Here is an 11,964-nt window from a genome sequence, read left to right on the forward strand (position 1 = left end):
TACCATGAAAAATATTTTTATTGCAGAGGTTTGGCAATACAACCTAAGTAATAACATTTGGGGAGACTAGGCCGACATATTTACCATAAACATACTTTCCATAGAAACAATAATTTTAGGAAGTCATATAACTGTAGTGAAGAAGATAATGAAAAAATTACAAGATGGACCAAAATGCTACAAATAGACTGGGATACATCAAACAGTATTGCACGGAAAAACAGTTAATAAATACCTCTATGCATATTTGCTCCATTAAAGGTTTGCTGTCTTTTGAATTATTTCTTTAACCATACTTCTCTGCTGCTGTATATGAACTAAAAGACTGCAACGAGGAAAAGTGTCAAAAAGTGCTGCAGAGAAGAGTAGCAAAAACTTCTGCATTTTTCAGATGACTTCATGACTGACTTGAGTGTGGCATTTAGTTAATGCCACCATATGTTTCTTAGAAAGTTCAATGAAAAGACATGCTTTTCCTTCAACAGTTTTTCTGGAGATGCATCAGTGCACTAATGTACTGCTTACCACATTGAATAAACTGCTTTCCAAACTTTTATTAAGAACACAGCTCTTAAGCCCAAGTATTATGGTGTTTATGTCAATACAATTCTTAATGCATTCCTGTTGCTAGGATATGCTTGTTTACAGCTTGTGGATGAAGTAATATCAATACATTTTTTGTGAGGATCCCCCGTTTTTTCATTGACTGAAGAGTTACATCTAACCTCTCCTGCCCTCCATGCGTGGGCAGCACTTCCTCTCTTTGGATCATATCTAATATTTCAAGGGCAGCATCAGTTCTTACCAGCACCAAGGACGTTCTGCTAGCATCCTAGTTATACTGCAAGCAAAACTAATTATATCTCATCTGTTCTGAAATGGTTGCGACCCAATACACTTTAATGAGATTCCTTTCTACAAGAGTTATGACAGGACATTAAAATCACCTTTTCTTACATTTAATTAAAAGGTACAGTATGGTTCAACAGTTTTTAAAATGAATAGGATAGGTTTTGTTCTTTTAAGCATAATTTGTCTTGGAAACTCTCCTTTTTTACCAAGCAGAGGCTGGTTGTTCGGTTTGACTGGTAAAGAAACTAGGAAAACACTACTATATGTAAACTACCACAGGACAATAATGAATTAGAAAGAATACTGAAGAATGAAAATGTCTTTATTTATTCAGAACACTCACTTTGTCTGGTTATGTATACTATTTGCACAAAGGCCACATTTAGTTAAACTGGATGTGTTTCACCAGATGTGTTTCTTTTGATAATATAACTTAACATTTCAAGATGAGAACTCTTCACTTCTCATGGCACTGTGGAGGACAATCACCATTCTCAAAATGCTGCTAAAGTGACTTCCAGGAAAGCATCCTCACTACCCTGTTCTGCAGAGCATGTGCTGACAAATAAGGTAAGAAAGGAAAAAAACAGGGAAATTCCTAATCTCAAATAGACTTTTTTTGTTTGGTTGTTTCTTTTAAAGTTATTTATTCATTAGGACATGAACCAGAACTCAAGTGAAAACTGCCAGGCTCACATAAGAAGAAAAAATTTCAACATATTAAATTATTATGTAATCATTTTTCACAAAGTGGAATATTATTAGAAATTTTAAAAAAATATTTCAGAATGTTCATGGCTGTCCATTTAGTAGTGGAGACACCAGTTCACAAAAATCTAGTTTGTACAGGTATCCAAATCTAAGCTTCTTGGTTTTCCCTCATCATTGTTGACCAGCAAAGGCGTTAAGAATTTTTACAGGCAAGAGAAATTGACAGCAGTAAGAATGATCTGCCATAGCCAAAAATTGATGTCTGTGAGGTTCAAGATGAAATGTGAAAACATCTTATTCCTTCAGGAAACATTGGAGCAAATTACCCAAGGACACTGCAGTCTCTATCCTTGAAGCTTTAAGACTCTGCTGGACAAACAGCTCAAATTCAATCAGGGCATCCAACCACAGTACTGATTGTTGATATTGATCACTGGACAGCTGTGGAGAGTGGCAAAGCTTTCAAGCATACATCACGCTGCAGAACACAGACTGTAGTCCAAATCATCTGCTGAGGTGAAAGGTCAGACAGGAGGAAGAACAGAGTTCTGAAATTCTATGGAAAAATGGACAGATTGAGATTAAACTCAAGAAAGGCCACCCAGCTCCAGCTTTCATATATTTATAGGTAGTTTAATTAAGGATGAAAAACTCTAATTATTGGAAAAAATCATTACCCTGTGATATTGAGGGATCTATAACTGATTTGAACAGGTCCAGGTTTTCAGCCATCATGCCCCTGTTTCATGGTACTTGTTCTTAAAGAAACCCAAAAACCCTCACCAAATCCCAGGAGCAATACCCATTCACCTGCAGCCACAAAAGTACCCCCCCCCCCCCAAAAAAAACCAACCAACCAAACAAATCTAACAAACAAAACAACCCTGAGACACAAGTACATTTAATAATTCTCTCATGGAAGAAATCTAAACCCATGGCCACTTGGCAGAAGTAAAAATGAACTACATTTTTGAACTAAATGGACTACAGTTTTGTTATCTTGCTTCAAACACTGGAAATTATTCATAACTCTTGATGCTGCAGAAGCTTCTGCATTTCTCATGAATAACTAAACAGATTATAAATACTTTCACTTTGATATTCATAGACTGATATAAAAATATTGAAACATTCCCTGAGTTTCCTGCTTCCCATGACTTCCATCTCAAATCTTTCTTAGTGACCTTTGAGAAGGGGAATTTTTTGCTCTCCTGGTTTCTGTGAAAATTAATGTAGCCAAAACCAGAATTAAGACCAATATATAGACTTTTTTCTTTTCTTTTCTTTTCTTTTCTTTTCTTTTCTTTTCTTTTCTTTTCTTTTCTTTTCTTTTCTTTTCTTTTCTTTTCTTTTCTTTTCTTTTCTTTTCTTTTCTTTTCTTTTCTTTTCTTTTCTTTTCTTTTCTTTTCTTTTCTTTTCTTTTCTTTTCTTTTTTCTTTTTTCTTTTTTCTTTTCCTTATTTGGGATTATCTTCCTCGTTTTGTTCACATCCTGATACTCTTTTTTTGCCTTGTTTAGAAGTCTAGGTTTTACCATCATGGTACAAAGCTTTTCAGTTATTTACAAACTGTTATGACCTAGTTTACTTGTTTTAAGTTGTCATCCCCGCAGCTTTTATTGTGGTAAGTTTTGGGTTGAGTGAATTTTTTAATATATATAATCTTAAACACATTCATTTCACAGTCATTCTAGGGTTTGAGGCTGAATTAAACTGTAGAAGACTAACTGATTTTAAGATTTTATATTCTGTGTAATTAATGCATTAAAACTAATTTTAAATAGTGAAGAAATAATTTTCTAGTATACTCTAACAGTATTCCAAGTAGCAGTAAGAAAAAAAAATAAAAATTATCACAATATGAAGACAATGCAAAGATTGAAAAATGTGTAACAGATGATGGTGTGTTTTGTTGGGGGTTCTTTTAGGTTTGTTTGGGGGGTTTAAATGATTTAGCTTTTTTTGCCTTTTTTTTTTGTTTTGTTTTTTCTTTTCTTTTTTTAAATACACAGAGTGGACTTTCTTTAAGAGGTGATGTGTAAACAAGCAGTCAAAAAAAACCCATACAACAAACCAGACACCACAGAGTAAGTGAGCAGGGTTGAGCAGTCCAATGACTGTGCTCACTGAGCTGCAATGAGAGAAGAGGACTAAGGGAATTCCTCTCCCCCTGCACTGGTGAGGAGAGGCTGAGGGAACAGAGATGGTTGAGGCTAGAAAAGAGGTGGTTAAGGAGAAACTGGTTGCATTTTATGAGGAGAGATATAGAGGAAATTGAACACGGCTCAGAAAAGTAGAGCAAAAGGTCAAGGTGACAGTGGTGAGTAACAACAAGAGCAATTATATAGGATACAAAGAAAGTCATCTAAATAATTAAAATAGTTAAGCACCAAAGTAAGGTCCAGAGCAGTTTGGATTTTCTGTATCTGAAGACTAGCAAGACAAGTGAAAAAACCTGATCTACCTTTAAAATAAGCCTTTCTTTAAAAGGACCTTTAGCTGATAGCTCCAAAAGTCACTTCCACCCTAACTTTTCCTAAGATTCCAAGACCATACTTCAGAAGTTCTTCATAACCATAGCACATAGGACCCTTAGGGTTCCATTGAAGTGGATATATTCCACACAGTGCCCTCCCCACCACCATCAGGTTGTTAATATAACTGTAGAAGATTAAAAAAAAAATGAGTCAGATTTACCACTTGATTTATTAGTCAACATTATCTGTTTCTTAGCTACAAAGTGCAACTTGAAATACAGCTCTGTACCTACTGAACATTGCTCCTAGGTACACACCCTACATGAAGCAGGCTGTATCCATAACTTCCATCACATTTTCAAAATCTGTCTATGTGTTTCTTGAAAACTGTTTTTTTACTAAGCTAGCCTTAGTGAAAGAAGAAGAAACCCAGAGAGAGAAAACCAAAATAAAGCTTAGATTTCTTTCAGGTTCTAAGAAACCAGGCTGGGGGTTAGAAGTGCAGGTCTGGCACTTCCTTCATCTCCCCCTTCCCCTATCTCTCCCCTTCTTTTTTATTTATTGACCTCAGAATTCAACAAGTCACAAGAGTGCATAGTGCAATATTACCTATTTGTCTTTTAAAAGCTACAGCTTTAGATGCTCTATGGTAAGGTGACATCTTGCAACTTCATAGCTTGCAAGACTGAGAAAATAGATGAAACAAGCAAGATAATGAACATACGTGGATGTTTAGAAAGGAAATATTTTTTATTTAGTGACAAGGACTGTTATAAGTTTTATTCATCATGTATTTGGCCTTCATATTCTAATTACAACTTACTCAGAGAGTTGTGTTCCAAATGAGCATCTGGACTTTATCCATTTGGCCGTATTGTTACTTGCTCTGCTTTTTATTCCAAATTTATTTTCACATAACTCTGAACAGCACTTCACATTCCCAAGGGAGTTGTTCCTACCAGATAGTATTTACATGTCCACCTCCTGCCTAGATTTTCAGTAGTTTTTCCACAACTGTTTTCAAGTGTCAGAAACAAAGTGGAAACATATCATCACACACAATTAGGTTCACGTGACAGGATTCTGGGGTAGAGGAGAAATATGAAGTTACTACACAGTTTTCAAATACAAAAAACCCACTTTGATTACATGCTTTGTCCCAGGACACTGTGTTCTATCTGCTCTTGCTCAAGAAGATCTTGCAGTTTAATCAGGATATAACCTCTGTGATCCCCCAGAGATCATCAAACATATGACATTTCCTTTATGATTTAACACCTTGCCATCTATTCTGAAATACCCTATATTTTCAAATCTTTAAAAAAGTCCACATAGATTAGAAGAATGGTAATTAACGATGTTAGAGTTCAGCTTCCTTGCCAGCAAGATTTAATGCAAATAGATTCTGAGTTCTTACAGCAACAGCAAAAATGAAACTCTGGAGTAGGAAAGGAGCTTCTTCAGAAGAGAAATTAAAAAACTCTGCTCAGCAATAATATTTGAGAAGATTCAGCTGTTGATATTTGCTTGTTTTATATTAATTGTAAACCTTATTACACACATCCTGATAAATATCTATCGTACATCACTTTCATTAGAAATTCAAGGATATAAATTAATAATTATATTGTATATGCCAAACATGCATATCAGAATGCAATTTAATAGGTTTCAGACCTTAGCAAAACAGAATATTCCAACACAAAATATTTTTATACTTCATCTTTATGTTAGTATGCCCTTCATTCAATCATCTTCCTTCTCAAGTGTCAACCATGAAAGACATGAGAAATAGATGGTTGTTTTACTCACGATTGTTAAATTCCAGTCGGGTAGCACTTTTTTCCAGCTTTAAATACATACCTACCAGTAAGTTATGAGATGGTAGTAAGAATATGAACCGGTTTAATCTAAAGTTATTAAACACCTCGGAAAATGACTTAAGAAAATTTGATGAAAAAGATCATTGATACAAGCACTAACAAAAAGCATCAGACCTACTGGGACAGGCTGCAGATATGCTGAGGTATTGAAATGTCCTCTTGAAATGTTACAACATGGTTTAAGAATTAAGCCAAGATTACTTTATCCTTATGCCCAGCACTACTTATCTGTATCTCCACAGAACAGCTTAAATCCTCCAGTCCTGTGTGTAATGGAAAGGAAAATGCCACCCAGCACTCTGCAATCACTGCTTGTTGTGTCAGGACACAGAGACCATTTCTAAGACACCTGACAGATAACAATAACTGGAGCAAGTATTAGACAGTACCTGACACTCCTGCTCCCAGAAACAGATCCTGGCTGCTGTAAGTCTTTTATGAATAGTATTACTTTTAATCACTCAGTGCTCATTCCTACAGCTTCCCTTTTTAAAACATTTATCTAAAGCTCTTGCAAAAAATCACCATTGCAAAAGGTATGACAGCTAAGCATCTCTCATATGCTAACATTGACAATACTGATTCTGTTCTCCTTTAGATATTGAGTAGGAGGTTTGCTGTTTGAACAGCAAACTAACCATATTTTGGCAGTCAACTACTGCCATTTACATTTAACCAAAATCAGCATTTCTGCAAGTGATAAATTACAAGTAAGCAAGCATTGATACTGTTCTGGCAAATTCTTTAGAAAAATGTATCTTTCATAAATTCTGAACCAAATTCTCCTCAGCTTCTGTCTCACCTCTGCAAGCTTCTTGGTTTTGGCCAAAACTGTAGAGTACCTAGTAGAAAGCAAAGCAGTAATGTGATTCTTCCTTACTGGTAGCACAACTACTAAGCAAGAATCTCCTCATTCATACAATCAATTGATTATTTCATTGCATTAGTAGTTCTTTCAAGCTGCTAGTCATTCAGATGTAATCACAGCCCACCTCCCTTCCCTTATGAACTGCTTTACCTGCAGTGATCAGTAACTGATAACAAGTTAAAATAGGAATAGTTATAACTAAAGTAAAAAATGCAGTGTTTATTTACCGTCTTCATGAGAAACAAGAGAAGTATCTCTTACCAAGAACAATTTCATAGTCTTTAGAGAGAGATGATAAAAGACAGAAGCATGAATTACTTAGAAATTTATTTTTTCCTTCTAACAAAGCAATAGCTGTTTCTTGCTTTTCAGTTGACATCCCTTCATACTGTTGTGCTCTGCAGAACAATAGAGGCAGTTGTAGAAATGAAATGAGTCACAAACAACATGTGACTCGGGGCATGCAAGGCAGAGCTGACGATATCACTTTGTCTCTACTGCCAAAGAGTGTAACAGAATCATGTTTGTTTACAGCTTGAATCCATAATTTTGCTGTTAATCTGAACATTTTTTTTCTTTTTGAAAGCAAGACATTATGTAACATGCAGTGTAGCTCATAACTTACCAGTACTAACTTACATTTTGATTAGCCCCATTGTTGTCATGATACAAGACTAATCATCCAATAAGATGGAGGTGACAAATATCTCTGCTAGATCAGCAGGTAAAAATTAGTTCCTCCATGTAAAAGGAAGCTGGCTGTTATGGCAACACACCTTCATAATTCAAGATATATTAATTTTAAATTGAAGCTGCATTTCTCTTCTCCTAGAGCTTTGACCATTATGTACTTACTTAAGTGGGCAAGATGGAAACAGTTTTTATTGCTTTTTTAACCTAGTCTTTCAGTAGGACAAGCTGGAAATAAAATTTGTAACTAAATTGAAGTATTTTTTCTTATCTGTTGTAGTAAAATGGCTAATTATCATATCCCAAATTTTTCTGGCTTACTCCCTTTAAGTGTCAGAGCACATGCCCATTATACACCATATAATACAGTGACAGACTGAGGCATTCCCACTCATATTAGGTACTGGATTAGAAAATAAAAAAAAGAAAACCAAAAAACCCAAGCACATTTAAAACAACCACCATGAGAATTATTTTTATCTAACCAGTAAACTATAAATGGAGTGCTCTAGATCAAGAAAAATAAATAAAGTGGCTTGTGCAGAAATTAAATTACGAAAGTGAAATTAGTGCTTTCATGCCTATATGAAACTTACATTGCTCTCAGTACAGTGATTAGTTTCCTGAGTTTAATAATTGTAGAGTAACAGTGCTCATGACTGTTTCTCCCAGTATTATGCGATTATTAAAATCCTAAATTCTAAAATCCTTCTGAGACTGGCTCTAAAAAGTTATGGGTGAGTGCTGTTAAATGATCCACCAAATGCAGATACTGTTTTTTCCCCAAAGAATTCTAGAACTACATTTCTCTGGCAAAGCACAGATGGTGCCTCACCTAAGGTTTTCCAGAACAGCTCTGTCATTCAAGGTTCAGCTGAATTTTAAGTGATGTTTGAACATATATTCCCTCAGCTATAGTTAAAAAGGGATAGTATTGAAAAGGTATTCTTGTGAAGTTGTACCAGAAGATGTCTGGAAACCATCTGTCATCACTGCCATCTTAGCATGCTGACAAGATGAGAAATGACCATTCTTCTTGCCCTCTTGTCCTCAAGTTAAGCTTCAGACTTCATAATCTTTCGTTGGCCCAAATAAACCAGTTTGTGTAGTTATCAGGAGTCTCAAGGCTTGGATTAACCACTGAATGAAACAGAATTCTGTGATTCAGACCTGAGTGCACAACTGAACGCTTTTCAGTTCAAGTTGCACAAACAGGGGTAGTGACGAGGTAACCTAAGCTGCAGTAACTACTGCATGCGTGCTCTTTGCCACCTCCTGCAGGAGGCAGGACACTGAGCTAATGTGTCACATTTTGCAGGTTGGGTGGTCTTGGGAGCATCCAGAGTAAATTGCCACAAGTCAGTAGTATTACAGTTCTGGTAGTCATTTAGTAAGCTGTGTTAGTGCATCTGTAAGATCTGTAAGATCATATGACCATATGCAAGCTGTCATAAAGAACAGAGTTCTGTATGACAGTGATTATTTAAATTTATAATTTTAATAATTTTTTATAACATCTATCAGGCATGTGGGCATGTTTTTACAAATAAGAAATGTCTGCATGTGTTGCCACAAACCTTAGGAAATTTCACACATAAATAAATGCCTAGAACAATGCAGCTGGTAAATTAGATACATTAATATATATAGTCCAAAAGATCAATAAAAAGGCTTATTTCTAACAATTTGTGTTTCAGCACCACTTTCAGCAGTTACTAACACAAAACTCAACTGTATTAGGAGGAAACAAACACTTCCAAGATGGTCCTGCATATTAGTATTCATGGAACTTACAGCTGACACTCATTGCAGAAGGGCCACAAAACTAATTTACTTGAAAAACAGAAATTTGGTAACTAACTTAAAAAGTTTCATAGGCAAAATAACATAACCACATTTAGTTGGGCAAGTCACACCAACTTATATCATACATTATTCTGACCTGATGGTATTATTCTATTCAACTAAGACCTGGGAAAATTAAAGACATCAGAAGAGCCAATATTTCTTGACTGACAAGGTTATAGTAATTCTTAAAAAAACAGAGATAACAAGAAGAAAAAATCAGTATCAGTTCTAAAAAAAATAGTTATGAAGCTCTAGGTTATGATTCTTTAATAAAGGCTCAAGGCTTGCATGGAATTACTGGATATGAGATTGCAATATTAACGTTTAAAATAATAAAAATGAAAATAGAAAAATAGAAATAGAAATAGAAATAATAGAAATAGAAATAGAAATAGAAATAGAAATAGAAATAGAAATAGAAATAGAAATAGAAATAGAAATAGAAATAGAAATAGAAATAGAAATAGAAATAGAAATAGAAATCACCTGGGAGCTATTAGTCCCATCCTGCCCACTGTGCCCCATCCTCCCTCTGTTTTCCTGCACAACTCTCCTCTCTAGAGGAGACGGGGTTAATGAAGTAAGCCAAAATCCAAGTGTCTTTGTTTACAGGGACTGTTATTTAAGGAATAGATGCTCAAATTCCTTCAGAAGTAGAAATGCTTGAGATCTGTCTTCATGTTTGTTTTAACGCTTAAGCATTTGCTCTAGCAGTACTCTGATGGAAATTCACTAAAACTAGTCAGGAAAACCTACGAGACAGCAGAACGTGTGCAAGTCTCACCTCCTCTGGCTGGCAGCAGTCAATCAGTCATAAGCAAAAGAAACAAAAGAAAAGTTTTGACTCTCGAGATGGGAGATCTATACTTTCGCTTTGGCTCGGAGCCGGGGCAGAGCAGTTCCATAGCACAGGATGAATCAGTAGCAACTCCTGACTCTGCACATGGGGGCGGGAGAAAAGGAGAAAAGGCGAACAGAAAAGGCGAAATGGCGAAAAGGCAACCCTTTCCTACCCTGCCAAGCACATCTCTGGCCACGGCCCCTGCATTCTGCAGGGCACCTCCAAGTGACCCTGGCGTTGTGGCCGCCCCGGAGGAGTTTCAGGAGCTGAGCCGGGAGCAGGCAGGAGAACAGCGAGTGCCATCGAGCGGCGACATTCCAGCAGTGCACTCCCGAAATCCCTGCTCAGCGCCACATTCCTCAAGGGCTGCGAAGCTTTTAATCCTTAGCACTTTTTAGTATTTAAAGCAGGTTGCATAGAGTGGAAACACTAATTTCTCTTTTATTTGGGCTTGAACTTTCAACATTTCGCTGGAAAGTATTCTTACGTGAAGGAGGAAAGAAAGAAGACAAAAAAGAAAAAGAAATCCACGTTACCAAAACCCACACTAAAACAGAATTAACCAATAACTTTAAGTCAACCAATGCTAGAACCTAGCCAGGTTTTGAAGCAATTATAAAGCCTTCTACTCTGAGCACATTGTAATACTTCTGAAGTTGCAGAAATGCCTTGAGCAGAGTTAAAATAATACATGTAAGCCCCTCTACTAAATCCTCCTTCTTTCTTAGAAAGTTAATAATAGCTGAAGTCAAGGAGATTTTAATTATCTTAATTAAGTGTCTCTCCCTTTCAGTCCTGGAAGAGTCACCTTTGAGTGACACATATCAGTTTTAACAGAACTCATAAGTTTCTGAATGATGTTTATCTGTAAGCTTGGTCTTAAAACACACGTGCACACTGATCTATTTCATGAAGAATGTACTATTCTTTCAACAGCTTTGTCTATGAGACACAGGTTTAGTACTTCTTGTATGTTTGGTTGTTTTTTTCCTAGGAAAATTTAACTGCTGCTAGGCTTCTGTCAGATATATAGCCAGTGTGGCAAGAGTCATTTTTATGACTTGGAATCTCCTAGGTCATCATAATATTCAGATAATACCCAGGTGGGTAGTTAGTGACAGAAGAAAAATGGCTTATGTTTTTCTAGGGCTGCAGCATCATACTGTGCCCAAAGACTCATAATGCATAGGGGACTTTTTTTTCTTTGACAACACAGGAGATGAAAGAGGTTTATTCATTAAGTTCAGAGGTCCTGGGCATGATGTTTTCTGGGTAGTTCACAGCATGTGCACAGCTGGATTTTGAGTACTGAAAAAAAACATATTTGCTAGTGAGGAATATATTCTCTCCCCAGTATCACCACACATTGTAACTACAAACCCTAAAATGTAATTTAAAGGGTATGTACACTGGCCATGTTGAAGTAAGAGCAAAAATCAGGCTCTAACAAAAATAAAAAGAAGTACTTCACTGATACCTATCTGAACAGCAAATGGGATAGAGGAGAAAAAGTGAAAGTTGAAATAGATTAATGAGAATGCAGCATTAGGAGACATATGGCATGTCTTTGGCTTCATGGTAGAAAGTTATTTCATTAATTGCATTATGGGATGCTGTACATGTCAGAATAATCCAAGAAAAACAATTTCCTTTTTAGACTTTAAAACATGAAACAAACAAAATATTAATGTGTTTCAACCAGTGATACTCTATGTGGGTGTGTGTATATATATATATGAAATACAGATTTATTTATTTTTTATAGTGTTATTTTCTCCTAAGATTCAGGAAATAAT

General features: G+C 35.9%; 1 long non-coding RNA gene across 1 annotated transcript; it reads right to left on the reverse strand.

Annotated features, from left to right (window-relative positions):
• Positions 1-7,242, reverse strand: LOC148223924 (uncharacterized). The gene is made up of 3 exons (XR_015803094.1): positions 7,051-7,242; positions 6,724-6,763; positions 1-2,119 (listed from the first exon to the last, which is right to left on the reverse strand). It is a non-coding gene; the product is annotated as an uncharacterized LOC148223924 (long non-coding RNA).
• Between the last annotated feature and the right edge of the window lie 4,722 nt (positions 7,243-11,964).

The sequence above is a fragment of the Sturnus vulgaris genome, chromosome 4, assembly GCF_052056855.1.
Source record: "Sturnus vulgaris isolate bStuVul1 chromosome 4, bStuVul1.hap1, whole genome shotgun sequence".
NCBI classification, from domain to species: domain Eukaryota; kingdom Metazoa; phylum Chordata; class Aves; order Passeriformes; family Sturnidae; genus Sturnus; species Sturnus vulgaris.